Below are 17106 nucleotides of genomic sequence, written 5' to 3' on the forward strand. Positions count from 1 at the left end.
CATGCTCTATTGCAAAAAATCAATTTGATGCAACTGCTTTACCTACAGTATGTTAATCTTTTCCATTGTTGTTTTGTTGGCTGACTGAAGGAAGATATGCAGTGCATTTGAACCAAAGCAGATGTGTGCTGACAACTTAAATTCACAATCATGTTTGTGTTTTTTCTTTCTTTCTTTCTTTCTTTCTTTCTTTCTTTCTTTCTTTCTTTCTTTCTTTCTTTCTTTCTTTCTTTCTTTCTTTCTTTCTTTTTTCCATTCTTTCTTTCTTCCATCCTTTGTAATATCATATTAAATATTAAGGTAGAAGATTATAATCAATGACTAATGACATAAGAAAAAGGAAAAAAAACTGTAAACAAAACTGCTCCAGGTGAGGCTTGAATTCACAACCTTGATATTGCTCAACAGATACTGTCTTATAAGTACCACGCGCTGTCCAATTGCACCACTGGAGCACTTTGCAGCATGAAACAGTTATGCTAGATGTGGATTTTATTCAATACAATCAGTACAGTCATAAGAATTTAAAAAGAAAATCATTTTTGGTGATGAATGATGAGCAACAAAGGATCATGCATGCCAGATGGCACTTGAATAAGCTTTCCACAGTGATAGAAAAGTAAAAAAAAAAAACCACAACAATGTTATAATAAATGTCATTTTTAGCTTCTGTGGTCATGTTTTTGCAATCTAAACACTACAAGACTGTTGTACAGTTGAAGCAAGGATAAAATATCAACTCTAGTGACGACACAGCTGCTTTAATGAGTTCCACACCAGATGGGACTTGAACCTACAATCCCTGACTTAAGAGGCCAGTGCTTTATCCATTAGGCCACTGGGGATTACTGACTTTCTCATTCAAGACTGATAGGTTTTTAATAGTCAATTATTTATTTTTGAGAAAAAGTGAAGCTGTTTACTGTGTTCTTTGCATTACCAAGTCCAGCATGAAATGTGCTGGTACTATCCAGAGCTGCCAGTATGGATTATCATGCTCTATTGCAAAAAATCAATTTGATGCAACTGCTTTACCTACAGTATGTTAATCTTTTCCATTGTTGTTTTGTTGGCTGACTGAAGGAAGATATGCAGTGCATTTGAACCAAAGCAGATGTGTGCTGACAACTTAAATTCACAATCATGTTTGTGTTTTTTCTTTCTTTCTTTCTTTCTTTCTTTCTTTCTTTCTTTCTTTTTTTCATTCTTTCTTTCTTCCATCCTTTGTAATATCATATTAAATATTAAGGTAGAAGATTATAATCAATGACTAATGACATAAGAAAAAGGAAAAAAAACTGTAAACAAAACTGCTCCAGGTGAGGCTTGAATTCACAACCTTGATATTGCTCAACAGATACTGTCTTATAAGTACCACGCGCTGTCCAATTGCACCACTGGAGCACTTTGCAGCATGAAACAGTTATGCTAGATGTGGATTTTATTCAATACAATCAGTACAGTCATAAGAATTTAAAAAGAAAATCATTTTTGGTGATGAATGATGAGCAACAAAGGATCATGCATGCCAGATGGCACTTGAATAAGCTTTCCACAGTGATAGAAAAGTAAAAAAAAAAAACCACAACAATGTTATAATAAATGTCATTTTTAGCTTCTGTGGTCATGTTTTTGCAATCTAAACACTACAAGACTGTTGTACAGTTGAAGCAAGGATAAAATATCAACTCTAGTGACGACACAGCTGCTTTAATGAGTTCCACCCCAGATGGGACTTGAACCCACAATCCCTGGCTTAGGAGGCCAGTGCCTTATCCATTAGGCCACTGGGGCTTACTGACCTTCACCTTCAAGACTGATAGGTTTTTAATAGTCAATTATTTATTTTTGAGAAAAAGTGAAGCTGTTTACTGTGTTCTTTGCATTACCAAGTCAAGCATGAAATGTGCTGGTACTATCCAGAGCTGCCAGTATGGATTATCATGCTCTATTGCAAAAAATCAATTTGATGCAACTGCTTTACCTACAGTATGTTAATCTTTTCCATTGTTGTTTTGTTGGCTGACTGAAGGAAGATATGCAGTGCATTTGAACCAAAGCAGATGTGTGCTGACAACTTAAATTCACAATCATGTTTGTGTTTTTTCTTTCTTTCTTTCTTTCTTTCTTTCTTTCTTTCTTTCTTTCTTTCTTTCTTTCTTTTTTCCATTCTTTCTTTCTTCCATCCTTTGTAATATCATATTAAATATTAAGGTAGAAGATTATAATCAATGACTAATGACATAAGAAAAAGGAAAAAAAACTGTAAACAAAACTGCTCCAGGTGAGGCTTGAATTCACAACCTTGATATTGCTCAACAGATACTGTCTTATAAGTACCACGCGCTGTCCAATTGCACCACTGGAGCACTTTGCAGCATGAAACAGTTATGCTAGATGTGGATTTTATTCAATACAATCAGTACAGTCATAAGAATTTAAAAAGAAAATCATTTTTGGTGATGAATGATGAGCAACAAAGGATCATGCATGCCAGATGGCACTTGAATAAGCTTTCCACAGTGATAGAAAAGTAAAAAAAAAAAACCACAACAATGTTATAATAAATGTCATTTTTAGCTTCTGTGGTCATGTTTTTGCAATCTAAACACTACAAGACTGTTGTACAGTTGAAGCAAGGATAAAATATCAACTCTAGTGACGACACAGCTGCTTTAATGAGTTCCACACCAGATGGGACTTGAACCTACAATCCCTGACTTAAGAGGCCAGTGCTTTATCCATTAGGCCACTGGGGATTACTGACTTTCTCATTCAAGACTGATAGGTTTTTAATAGTCAATTATTTATTTTTGAGAAAAAGTGAAGCTGTTTACTGTGTTCTTTGCATTACCAAGTCCAGCATGAAATGTGCTGGTACTATCCAGAGCTGCCAGTATGGATTATCATGCTCTATTGCAAAAAATCAATTTGATGCAACTGCTTTACCTACAGTATGTTAATCTTTTCCATTGTTGTTTTGTTGGCTGACTGAAGGAAGATATGCAGTGCATTTGAACCAAAGCAGATGTGTGCTGACAACTTAAATTCACAATCATGTTTGTGTTTTTTCTTTCTTTCTTTCTTTCTTTCTTTCTTTCTTTCTTTTTTTCATTCTTTCTTTCTTCCATCCTTTGTAATATCATATTAAATATTAAGGTAGAAGATTATAATCAATGACTAATGACATAAGAAAAAGGAAAAAAAACTGTAAACAAAACTGCTCCAGGTGAGGCTTGAATTCACAACCTTGATATTGCTCAACAGATACTGTCTTATAAGTACCACGCGCTGTCCAATTGCACCACTGGAGCACTTTGCAGCATGAAACAGTTATGCTAGATGTGGATTTTATTCAATACAATCAGTACAGTCATAAGAATTTAAAAAGAAAATCATTTTTGGTGATGAATGATGAGCAACAAAGGATCATGCATGCCAGATGGCACTTGAATAAGCTTTCCACAGTGATAGAAAAGTAAAAAAAAAAAACCACAACAATGTTATAATAAATGTCATTTTTAGCTTCTGTGGTCATGTTTTTGCAATCTAAACACTACAAGACTGTTGTACAGTTGAAGCAAGGATAAAATATCAACTCTAGTGACGACACAGCTGCTTTAATGAGTTCCACCCCAGATGGGACTTGAACCCACAATCCCTGGCTTAGGAGGCCAGTGCCTTATCCATTAGGCCACTGGGGCTTACTGACCTTCACCTTCAAGACTGATAGGTTTTTAATAGTCAATTATTTATTTTTGAGAAAAAGTGAAGCTGTTTACTGTGTTCTTTGCATTACCAAGTCCAGCATGAAATGTGCTGGTACTATCCAGAGCTGCCAGTATGGATTATCATGCTCTATTGCAAAAAATCAATTTGATGCAACTGCTTTACCTACAGTATGTTAATCTTTTCCATTGTTGTTTTGTTGGCTGACTGAAGGAAGATATGCAGTGCATTTGAACCAAAGCTGATGTGTGCTGACAACTTAAATTCACAATCATGTTTGTGTTTTTTCTTTCTTTCTTTCTTTCTTTCTTTCTTTCTTTCTTTCTTTCTTTCTTTCTTCCATCCTTTGTAATATCATATTAAATATTAAGGTAGAAGATTATAATCAATGACTAATGACATAAGAAAAAGGAAAAAAACTGTAAACAAAACTGCTCCAGGTGAGGCTTGAATTCACAACCTTGATATTGCTCAACATATACTGTCTTATAAGTACCACGCTCTGACCAATTGCACCACTGGAGCACTTTGCAGCATAAAACAGTTATGCTAGATGTGGATTTTATTTAATACAATCAGTACAGTCATAAGAATTTAAAAAGAAAATCATTTTTGGTGATGAATGATGAGCAACAAAGGATCATGCATGCCATATGGCACTTGAATAAGCTTTCCACAGTGATAGAAAAGTAAAAAAAACCCCACAACAATGTTATAATAAATGTCATTTTTAGCTTCTGTGGTCATGTTTTTGCAATCTAAACACTACAAGACTGGTGTACAGTTAAAGCAAGGATAAAATATCAACTCTAGTGATGACACAGCTGCTTTAATGAGTTCCACCCCAGATGGGACTTAAACCCACAATCCCTGGCTTAGGAGGCCAGTGCTTTATCCATTAGGCCACTGGGGCTTACTGACTTTCTCTTTCAAGACTGATATGTTTTTAATAGTCAATTATTTATTTTTGAGAAAAAGTGAAGCTGTTTACTGTGTTCTTTGCATTACCAAGTCCAGCAAGAAATGTGCTGGTACTATCTAGAGCTGCCAGTATGGATTATCATGCTATATTGCAAAAAATAAATTTGATGCAACTGCTTTACCTACAGTATGTTAATCTTTTCCATTGTTGTTTTGTTGGCTGACTGAAGGAATATATGCAGTGCATTTGAACCAAAGCAGATGTGTGCTGACAACTTAAATTCACAATCATGTTTGTGTTTTTTCTCTTTCTTTCTTTCTTTCTTTCTTTCTTTCTTTCTTTCTTTCTTTCTTTCTTTCTTTCTTTCTTTCTTTCTTTCTTTCTTCCATCCTTTGTAATATCATATTAAATATTTAGGTAGAAGATAATAATCAATGACTAATGACATAAGAAAAAGGAAAAAAACTGTAAACAAAACTGTTTCAGGTGAGACTTGAATTCACAACCTTGACATTGCTCAACAGATACTGTCTTATAAGTACCAAACGCTGTCCAATTGCACCACTTGAGCACTTTGCAGCATAAAAAAGTTATGCTAGATGTGGATTTTATTCAATACAATCAGTACAGTCATAAGAATTTAAAAAGAAAATCATTTTTGGTGATGAATGATGAGCAACAAAGGATCATGCATGCCAGATGGCACTGAATAAGCTGTCCACAGTGATAGAAAAGTAAAAAAAAAACCACAACAATGTTATAATAAATGTCATTTTTAGCTTCTGTGGTCATGTTTTTGCAATCTAAACACTACAAGACTGTTGTACAGTTGAAGCAAGGATAAAATATCAACTCTAGTGACGACACAACTGCTTTAATGAGTTCTACCCCAGATGGGACTTGAACCCACAAACCCTAGCTTAGGAGGCCAGTGCCTTATCCATTAGGCCATTTCTAATTCAAGACTGATAGGTTTTTAATAGTCAATTATTTATTTTTGAGAAAAAGTGATGCTGTTTACTGTGTTCTTTGCATTACCAAGTCCAGCATGAAATGTGCTGGTACTATCCAGAGCTGCCAGTATGGATTATCATGCTATATTGCAAAAAATCAATTTGATGCAACTGCTTTACCTACAGTATGTTAATCTTTTCCATTGTTGTTTTGTTGGCTGACTGAAGGAAGATATGCAGTGCATTTGAACCAAAGCAGATGTGTGCTGACAACTTAAATTCACAATCATGTTTGTGTTTTTTCTCTTTCTTTCTTTCTTTCTTTCTTTCTTTCTTTCTTTCTTTCTTTCTTTTTTTCATTCTTTCTTTCTTCCATCCTTTGTAATATCATATTAAATATCAAGGTAGAAGATTATAATCAATGACTAATGACATAAGAAAAAGGAAAAAAAACTGTAAACAAAACTGCTCCAGGTGAGGCTTGAATTCACAACCTTGATATTGCTCAACAGATACTGTCTTATAAGTACCACGCGCTGTCCAATTGCACCACTGGAGCACTTTGCAGCATAAAACAGTTATGCTAGATGTGGATTTTATTCAATACAATCAGTACAGTCATAAGAATTTAAAAAGAAAATCATTTTTGGTGATGAATGATGAGCAACAAAGGATCATGCATGCCAGATGGCACTTGAATAAGCTTTCCACAGTGATAGAAAAGTAAAAAAAAAAAATCACAACAATGTTATAATAAATGTCATTTTTAGCTTCTGTGGTCATGTTTTTGCAATCTAAACACTACAAGACTGTTGTACAGTTGAAGCAAGGATAAAATATCAACTCTAGTGACGACACAGCTGCTTTAATGAGTTCCACACCAGATGGGACTTGAACCTACAATCCCTGACTTAAGAGGCCAGTGCTTTATCCATTAGGCCACTGGGGATTACTGACTTTCTCATTCAAGACTGATAGGTTTTTAATAGTCAATTATTTATTTTTGAGAAAAAGTGAAGCTGTTTACTGTGTTCTTTGCATTACCAAGTCCAGCATGAAATGTGCTGGTACTATCCAGAGCTGCCAGTATGGATTATCATGCTCTATTGCAAAAAATCAATTTGATGCAACTGCTTTACCTACAGTATGTTAATCTTTTCCATTGTTGTTTTGTTGGCTGACTGAAGGAAGATATGCAGTGCATTTGAACCAAAGCAGATGTGTGCTGACAACTTAAATTCACAATCATGTTTGTGTTTTTTCTTTCTTTCTTTCTTTCTTTCTTTCTTTCTTTCTTTCTTTCTTTCTTTCTTCCATCCTTTGTAATATCATATTAAATATTAAGGTAGAAGATTATAATCAATGACTAATGACATAAGAAAAAGGAAAAAAACTGTAAACAAAACTGCTCCAGGTGAGGCTTGAATTCACAACCTTGATATTGCTCAACATATACTGTCTTATAAGTACCACGCTCTGACCAATTGCACCACTGGAGCACTTTGCAGCATAAAACAGTTATGCTAGATGTGGATTTTATTTAATACAATCAGTACAGTCATAAGAATTTAAAAAGAAAATCATTTTTGGTGATGAATGATGAGCAACAAAGGATCATGCATGCCATATGGCACTTGAATAAGCTTTCCACAGTGATAGAAAAGTAAAAAAAACCCCACAACAATGTTATAATAAATGTCATTTTTAGCTTCTGTGGTCATGTTTTTGCAATCTAAACACTACAAGACTGGTGTACAGTTAAAGCAAGGATAAAATATCAACTCTAGTGATGACACAGCTGCTTTAATGAGTTCCACCCCAGATGGGACTTAAACCCACAATCCCTGGCTTAGGAGGCCAGTGCTTTATCCATTAGGCCACTGGGGCTTACTGACTTTCTCTTTCAAGACTGATATGTTTTTAATAGTCAATTATTTATTTTTGAGAAAAAGTGAAGCTGTTTACTGTGTTCTTTGCATTACCAAGTCCAGCAAGAAATGTGCTGGTACTATCTAGAGCTGCCAGTATGGATTATCATGCTATATTGCAAAAAATAAATTTGATGCAACTGCTTTACCTACAGTATGTTAATCTTTTCCATTGTTGTTTTGTTGGCTGACTGAAGGAATATATGCAGTGCATTTGAACCAAAGCAGATGTGTGCTGACAACTTAAATTCACAATCATGTTTGTGTTTTTTCTCTTTCTTTCTTTCTTTCTTTCTTTCTTTCTTTCTTTCTTTCTTTCTTTCTTTCTTTCTTTCTTTCTTTCTTTCTTTCTTTCTTTCTTCCATCCTTTGTAATATCATATTAAATATTTAGGTAGAAGATAATAATCAATGACTAATGACATAAGAAAAAGGAAAAAAACTGTAAACAAAACTGTTTCAGGTGAGACTTGAATTCACAACCTTGACATTGCTCAACAGATACTGTCTTATAAGTACCAAACGCTGTCCAATTGCACCACTTGAGCACTTTGCAGCATAAAAAAGTTATGCTAGATGTGGATTTTATTCAATACAATCAGTACAGTCATAAGAATTTAAAAAGAAAATCATTTTTGGTGATGAATGATGAGCAACAAAGGATCATGCATGCCAGATGGCACTGAATAAGCTGTCCACAGTGATAGAAAAGTAAAAAAAAACCACAACAATGTTATAATAAATGTCATTTTTAGCTTCTGTGGTCATGTTTTTGCAATCTAAACACTACAAGACTGTTGTACAGTTGAAGCAAGGATAAAATATCAACTCTAGTGACGACACAACTGCTTTAATGAGTTCTACCCCAGATGGGACTTGAACCCACAAACCCTAGCTTAGGAGGCCAGTGCCTTATCCATTAGGCCATTTCTAATTCAAGACTGATAGGTTTTTAATAGTCAATTATTTATTTTTGAGAAAAAGTGATGCTGTTTACTGTGTTCTTTGCATTACCAAGTCCAGCATGAAATGTGCTGGTACTATCCAGAGCTGCCAGTATGGATTATCATGCTATATTGCAAAAAATCAATTTGATGCAACTGCTTTACCTACAGTATGTTAATCTTTTCCATTGTTGTTTTGTTGGCTGACTGAAGGAAGATATGCAGTGCATTTGAACCAAAGCAGATGTGTGCTGACAACTTAAATTCACAATCATGTTTGTGTTTTTTCTCTTTCTTTCTTTCTTTCTTTCTTTCTTTCTTTCTTTCTTTCTTTCTTTCTTTCTTTCTTTTTTTCATTCTTTCTTTCTTCCATCCTTTGTAATATCATATTAAATATCAAGGTAGAAGATTATAATCAATGACTAATGACATAAGAAAAAGGAAAAAAAACTGTAAACAAAACTGCTCCAGGTGAGGCTTGAATTCACAACCTTGATATTGCTCAACAGATACTGTCTTATAAGTACCACGCGCTGTCCAATTGCACCACTGGAGCACTTTGCAGCATAAAACAGTTATGCTAGATGTGGATTTTATTCAATACAATCAGTACAGTCATAAGAATTTAAAAAGAAAATCATTTTTGGTGATGAATGATGAGCAACAAAGGATCATGCATGCCAGATGGCACTTGAATAAGCTTTCCACAGTGATAGAAAAGTAAAAAAAAAAAATCACAACAATGTTATAATAAATGTCATTTTTAGCTTCTGTGGTCATGTTTTTGCAATCTAAACACTACAAGACTGTTGTACAGTTGAAGCAAGGATAAAATATCAACTCTAGTGACGACACAGCTGCTTTAATGAGTTCCACACCAGATGGGACTTGAACCTACAATCCCTGACTTAAGAGGCCAGTGCTTTATCCATTAGGCCACTGGGGATTACTGACTTTCTCATTCAAGACTGATAGGTTTTTAATAGTCAATTATTTATTTTTGAGAAAAAGTGAAGCTGTTTACTGTGTTCTTTGCATTACCAAGTCCAGCATGAAATGTGCTGGTACTATCCAGAGCTGCCAGTATGGATTATCATGCTCTATTGCAAAAAATCAATTTGATGCAACTGCTTTACCTACAGTATGTTAATCTTTTCCATTGTTGTTTTGTTGGCTGACTGAAGGAAGATATGCAGTGCATTTGAACCAAAGCAGATGTGTGCTGACAACTTAAATTCACAATCATGTTTGTGTTTTTTCTTTCTTTCTTTCTTTCTTTCTTTCTTTCTTTCTTTCTTTCTTTCTTTCTTATATCATATTAAATATTAAGGTAGAAGATTATAATCAATGACTAATGACATAAGAAAAAGGAAAAAACAACTGTAAACAAAACTGCTCCAGGTGAGACTTGAATTCACAACCTTGACATTGCTCAACAGATACTGTTTTATAAGTACCACGCTCTGACCAATTGCACCACTGGAGCACATTGCAGCATAAAACAGTTATGCTAGATGTGGATTTTATTCAATACAATCAGTACAGTCATAAGAATTTAAAAAGAAAATCATTTTTGGTGATAAATGATGAGCAACAAAGGAACATGCATGCCAGATGGCACTTGAATAAGCTGTCCATAGTGATAGAAAAGTAAAAAAAAACCCACAACAATGTTATAATAAATGTCATTTTTAGCTTCTGTGGTCATGTTTTTGCAATCTAAACACTACAAGACTGTTGTACAGTTGAAGCAAGGATAAAATATAAACTCTAGTGACGACACAGCTGCTTTAATGAGTTCCACCCCAGATGGGACTTGAACCCCCAATCCCTAGTTTAGCAGGCCAGTGTCTTATCCATTAGGCCACTGGGGCTTACTGACTTTCTCATTCAAGACTGATAGGTTTTTAATAGTCAATTATTTATTTTTGAGAAAAAGTGAAGCTGTTTACTGTGTTCTTTGCATTACCAAGTCCAGCAAGAAATGTTCTGGTACTATCCAGAGCTGCCAGTATGGATTATCATGCTATATTGCAAAAAATCAATTTGATGCAACTGCTTTACCTACAGTATGTTAATCTTTTCCATTGTTGTTTTGTTGGCTGACTGAAGGAATATATGCAGTGCATTTGAACCAAAGCAGATGTGTGCTGACAACTTAAATTCACAATCATGTTTGTGTTTTTTCTCTTTCTTTCTTTCTTTCTTTCTTTCTTTCTTTCTTTCTTTCTTTCTTTCTTTTCTTTCTTTCTTTCTTTCTTTCTTTCTTTCTTTCTTTCATCCTTTGTAATATCATATTAAATATTAAGGTAGAAGATTATAATCAATGACTAATGACATAAGAAAAAGGAAAAAAACTGTAAACAAAACCGCTCCAGGTGAGGCTTGAATTCACAACCTTGACATTGCTCAACAGATACTGTCTTATAAGTACCACGCTCTGACCAATTGCACCACTGGAGCACTTTGCAGCATAAAACAGTTATGCTAGATGTGGATTTTATTCAATACAATCAGTACAGTCATAAGAATTTAAAAAGAAAATCATTTTTGGTGATGAATGATGAGCAACAAAGGATCATGCATGCCAGATGGCACTGAAAAAGCTGTCCACAGTGATAGAAAAGTAAAAAAAAAACCACAACAATGTTATAATAAATGTCATTTTTAGCTTCTGTGGTCATGTTTTTGCAATCTAAACACTACAAGACTGTTGTAGCAAGGATTAAATATTAACTCTAGTGACGACACAACTGCTTTAATGAGTTCCACCCAAGATGGGACTTGAACCCACAATCCCTAGCTTAGGAGGCCAGTGCCTTATCCATTAGGCCACTGGGGCTTACTGACTTTCTCATTCAAGACTGATAGGTTTTTAATAGTCAATTATTTATTTTTGAGAAAAAGTGATGCTGTTTACTGTGTTCTTTGCATTACCAAGTCCAGCATGAAATGTGCTGGTACTATCCAGAGCTGCCAGTATGGATTATCATGCTATATTGCAAAAAATCAATTTGATGCAACTGCTTTACCTACAGTATGTTAATCTTTTCCATTGTTGTTTTGTTGGCTGACTGAAGGAAGATATGCAGTGCATTTGAACCAAAGCAGATGTGTGCTGACAACCTAAATTCACAATCATGTTTGTGTTTTTTCTTTCTTTCTTTCTTTCTTTCTTTCTTTCTTTCTTTCTTTCTTTCTTTCTTTCTTTCTTATATCATATTAAATATTAAGGTAGAAGATTATAATCAATGACTAATGACATAAGAAAAAGGAAAAAAAAACTGTAAACAAAACTGCTCCAGGTGAGACTTGAATTCACAACCTTGACATTGCTCAACAGATACTGTTTTATAAGTACCACGCTCTGACCAATTGCACCACTGGAGCACATTGCAGCATAAAACAGTTATGCTAGATGTGGATTTTATTCAATACAATCAGTACAGTCATAAGAATTTAAAAAGAAAATCATTTTTGGTGATAAATGATGAGCAACAAAGGAACATGCATGCCAGATGGCACTTGAATAAGCTGTCCATAGTGATAGAAAAGTAAAAAAAAAACCCACAACAATGTTATAATAAATGTCATTTTTAGCTTCTGTGGTCATGTTTTTGCAATCTAAACACTACAAGACTGTTGTACAGTTGAAGCAAGGATAAAATATAAACTCTAGTGACGACACAGCTGCTTTAATGAGTTCCACCCCAGATGGGACTTGAACCCCCAATCCCTGGCTTAGGAGTCACGTGCCTTATCCATTAGGCCACTGGGGGTTACTGACTTTCTTATTTAAGACTGATAGGTTTTTAATAGTCAATTATTTATTTTTGGGAAAAAGTGAAGCTGTTTACTGTGTTCTTTGCATTACCAAGTCCAGCATGAAATGTGCTGGTACTATCCAGAGCTGCCAGTATGGATTATCATGCTATATTGCAAAAAATCAATTTGATGCAACTGCTTTACCTAAAGTATGTTAATCTTTTCCATTGTTGTTTTGTTGGCTGACTGAAGGAAGATATGCAGTGCATTTGAACCAAAGCAGATGTGTGCTGACAACTTAAATTCACAATCATATTTGTATTTTTTCTTTCTTTCTTTCTTTCTTTCTTTCTTTCTTTCTTTCTTTCTTTCTTTCTTTCTTTCTTTCTTTCTTTCTTTCTTTCTTTCTTATATCATATTAAATATTAAGGTAGAAGATTATAATCAATGACTAATGACATAAGAAAAAGGAAAAAAACTGTAAACAAAACTGCTCCAGGTGAGGCTTGAATTCACAACCTTGACATTGCTCAACAGATACTGTCTTATAAGTACCACGCTCTGACCAATTGCACCACTGGAGCACTTTGCAGCATAAAACAGTTATGCTAGATGTGGATTTTATTCAATACAATCAGTACAGTCATAAGAATTTAAAAAGAAAATCATTTTTGGTGATGAATGATGAGCAACAAAGGATCATGCATGCCAGATGGCACTTGAATAAGCTTTCCACAGTGATAGAAAAGTAAAAAAAAAACCACAACAATGTTATAATAAATGTCATTTTTAACTTCTGTGGTCATGTTTTTGCAATCTAAACACTACAAGACTGCCGTACAGTTGAAGCAAGGATAAAATATAAACTCTAGTGATGACACAGCTGCTTTAATGAGTTCCACCCCAGATGGGACTTGAACCCCCAATCCCTAGTTTAGCAGGCCAGTGCCTTATCCATTAGGCCACTGGGGCTTACTGACTTTCTCATTCAAGACTGATAGGTTTTTAATAGTCAATTATTTATTTTTGAGAAAAAGTGAAGCTGTTTACTGTGTTCTTTGCATTACCAAGTCCAGCAAGAAATGTTCTGGTACTATCCAGAGCTGCCAGTATGGATTATCATGCTATATTGCAAAAAATCAATTTGATGCAACTGCTTTACCTACAGTATGTTAATCTTTTCCATTGTTGTTTTGTTGGCTGACTGAAGGAATATATGCAGTGCATTTGAACCAAAGCAGATGTGTGCTGACAACTTAAATTCACAATCATGTTTGTGTTTTTTCTCTTTCTTTCTTTCTTTCTTTCTTTCTTTCTTTCTTTCTTTCTTTCTTTTCTTTCTTTCTTTCTTTCTTTCATCCTTTGTAATATCATATTAAATATTAAGGTAGAAGATTATAATCAATGACTAATGACATAAGAAAAAGGAAAAAAACTGTAAACAAAACTGCTCCAGGTGAGGCTTGAATTCACAACCTTGACATTGCTCAACAGATACTGTCTTATAAGTACCACGCTCTGACCAATTGCACCACTGGAGCACTTTGCAGCATAAAACAGTTATGCTAGATGTGGATTTTATTCAATACAATCAGTACAGTCATAAGAATTTAAAAAGAAAATCATTTTTGGTGATGAATGATGAGCAACAAAGGATCATGCATGCCAGATGGCACTGAATAAGCTGTCCACAGTGATAGAAAAGTAAAAAAAAACCACAACAATGTTATAATAAATGTCATTTTTAGCTTCTGTGGTCATGTTTTTGCAATCTAAACACTACAAGACTGTTGTACAGTTGAAGCAAGGATAAAATATCAACTCTAGTGATGACACACCTGCTTTAATGAGTTCCACCTCAGATGGGACTTGAACCCACAATCCTTGTTTTAGGAGGCCAATGCCTTATCCATTAGGCCACTGGTGCTTACTGACTTTCTCAGTCAAGACTGATAGGTTTTTAATAGTCAATTATTTATTTTTGAGAAAAAGTGAAGCTGTTTACTGTGTTCTTTGCATTACCAAGTCCAGCAAGAAATGTGCTAGTACTATCCAGAGCTGCCAGTATGGATTATCATGCTATATTGCAAAAAATCAATTTGATGCAACTGCTTTACCTACAGTATGTTAATCTTTTCCATTGTTGTTTTGTTGGCTGACTGAAGGAATATATGCAGTGCATTTAAACCAAAGCAGATGTGTGCTGACAACTTAAATTCACAATCATGTTTGTGTTTTTTCTCTTTCTTTCTTTCTTTCTTTCTTTCTTTCTTTCTTTCTTTCTTTCTTTCTTTCTTTCTTTCTTTCTTTCTTTCTTTCTTCCATCCTTTGTAATATCATATTAAATATTAAGGTAGAAGATTATAATCAATGACTAATGACATAAGAAAAAGGAAAAAAAACTGTAAACAAAACTGCTCCAGGTGAGGCTTGAATTCACAACCTTGACATTGCTCAACAGATACTGTCTTATAAGTACCACGCTCTGACCAATTGCACCACTGGAGCACTTTGCAGCATAAAACAGTTATGCTAGATGTGGATTTTATTCAATACAATCAGTACAGTCATAAGAATTTAAAAAGAAAATCATTTTTGGTGATGAATGATGAGCAACAAAGGATCATGCATGCCAGATGGCACTTGAATAAGCTTTCCACAGTGATAGAAAAGTAAAAAAAAAACCACAACAATGTTATAATAAATGTCATTTTTAACTTCTGTGGTCATGTTTTTGCAATCTAAACACTACAAGACTGCCGTACAGTTGAAGCAAGGATAAAATATAAACTCTAGTGATAACACAACTGCTTTAATGAGTTCCACCCCAGATGGGACTTGAACCCCCAATCCCTAGTTTAGCAGGCCAGAGCCTTATCCATTAGGCCACTGGGGCTTACTGACTTTCTCACTCAAGACTGATAGGTTTTTAATAGTCAATTATTTATTTTTGAGAAAAAGTGAAGCTGTTTACTGTGTTCTTTGCATTACCAAGTCCAGCAAGAAATGTGCTGGTACTATCCAGAACTGCCAGTATGGATTATCATGCTATATTGCAAAAAATCAATTTGATGCAACTGCTTTACCTACAGTATGTTAATCTTTTCCATTGTTGTTTTGTTGGCTGACTGAAGGAATATATGCAGTGCATTTGAACCAAAGCAGATGTGTGCTGACAACTTAAATTCACAATCATGTTTGTGTTTTTTCTCTTTCTTTCTTTCTTTCTTTCTTTCTTTCTTTCTTTCTTTCTTTCTTTTCTTTCTTTCTTTCTTTCTTTCATCCTTTGTAATATCATATTAAATATTAAGGTAGAAGATTATAATCAATGACTAATGACATAAGAAAAAGGAAAAAAACTGTAAACAAAACTGCTCCAGGTGAGGCTTGAATTCACGACCTTGACATTGCTCAACAGATACTGTCTTATAAGTACCACGCTCTGACCAATTGCACCACTGGAGCACTTTGCAGCATAAAGCAGTTATGCTAGATGTGGATTTTATTCAATACAATCAGTACAGTCATAAGAATTTAAAAAGAAAATCATTTTTGGTGATGAATGATGAGCAACAAAGGATCATGCATGCCAGATGGCACTGAAAAAGCTGTCCACAGTGATAGAAAAGTAAAAAAAAAAAACACAACAATGTTATAATAAATGTCATTTTTAGCTTCTGTGGTCATGTTTTTGCAATCTAAACACTACAAGACTGTTGTAGCAAGGATTAAATATCAACTCTAGTGACGACACAACTGCTTTAATGAGTTCCACCCAAGATGGGACTTGAACCCACAATCCCTAACTTAGGAGGCCAGTGCCTTATCCATTAGGCCACTGGGGCTTACTGACTTTCTCATTCAAGACTGATAGGTTTTTAATAGTCAATTATTTATTTTTGAGAAAAAGTGATGCTGTTTACTGTGTTCTTTGCATTACCAAGTCCAGCATGAAATGTGCTGGTACTATCCAGAGCTGCCAGTATGGATTATCATGCTATATTGCAAAAAATCAATTTGATGCAACTGCTTTACCTACAGTATGTTAATCTTTTCCATTGTTGTTTTGTTGGCTGACTGAAGGAAGATATGCAGTGCATTTGAACCAAAGCAGATGTGTGCTGACAACTTAAATTCACAATCATGTTTGTGTTTTTTCTTTCTTTCTTTCTTTCTTTCTTTCTTTCTTTCTTTCTTTCTTTCTTTCTTTCTTATATCATATTAAATATTAAGGTAGAAGATTATAATCAATGACTAATGACATAAGAAAAAGGAAAAAAAACTGTAAACAAAACTGCTCCAGGTGAGGCTTGAATTCACAACCTTGACATTGCTCAACAGATACTGTCTTATAAGTACCACGCTCTGACCAATTGCACCACTGGAGCACTTTGCAGCATAAAACAGTTATGCTAGATGTGGATTTTATTCAATACAATCAGTACAGTCATAAGAATTTAAAAAGAAAATCATTTTTGGTGATGAATGATGAGCAACAAAGGATCATGCATGCCAGATGGCACTGAAAAAGCTGTCCACAGTGATAGAAAAGTAAAAAAAAAACCACAACAATGTTATAATAAATGTCATTTTTAGCTTCTGTGGTCATGTTTTTGCAATCTAAACACTACAAGACTGTTGTACAGTTGAAGCAAGGATAAAATATCAACTCTAGTGACGACACAACTGCTTTAATGAGTTCCACCCAAGATGGGACTTGAACCCACAATCCCTAGCTTAGGAGGCCAGTGCCTTATCCATTAGGCCACAGGGGCTTACTGACTTTCTCATTCAAGACTGATAGGTTTTTAATAGTCAATTATTTATTTTTGAGAAAAAGTGATGCTGTTTACTGTGTTCTTTGCA

The 17106-nt window shown here is 34.6% G+C and overlaps 2 non-coding genes across 2 annotated transcripts; both read right to left on the minus strand.

The window, feature by feature from the left end:
• Positions 1–1721: 1721 nt before the first annotated feature.
• Positions 1722–1794, minus strand: TRNAR-CCU (transfer RNA arginine (anticodon CCU)). Its single transcript has one exon. It is a non-coding gene; the product is annotated as a tRNA-Arg (tRNA).
• A 1837-nt stretch (positions 1795–3631) lies between these two features.
• TRNAR-CCU (transfer RNA arginine (anticodon CCU)) lies at positions 3632–3704 on the minus strand. Its single transcript has one exon. It is a non-coding gene; the product is annotated as a tRNA-Arg (tRNA).
• Between the last annotated feature and the right edge of the window lie 13402 nt (positions 3705–17106).

Source organism: Pseudophryne corroboree, unplaced genomic scaffold (genome assembly GCF_028390025.1).
Source record: "Pseudophryne corroboree isolate aPseCor3 unplaced genomic scaffold, aPseCor3.hap2 scaffold_129, whole genome shotgun sequence".
Taxonomy (NCBI): Eukaryota; Metazoa; Chordata; class Amphibia; order Anura; family Myobatrachidae; genus Pseudophryne; species Pseudophryne corroboree.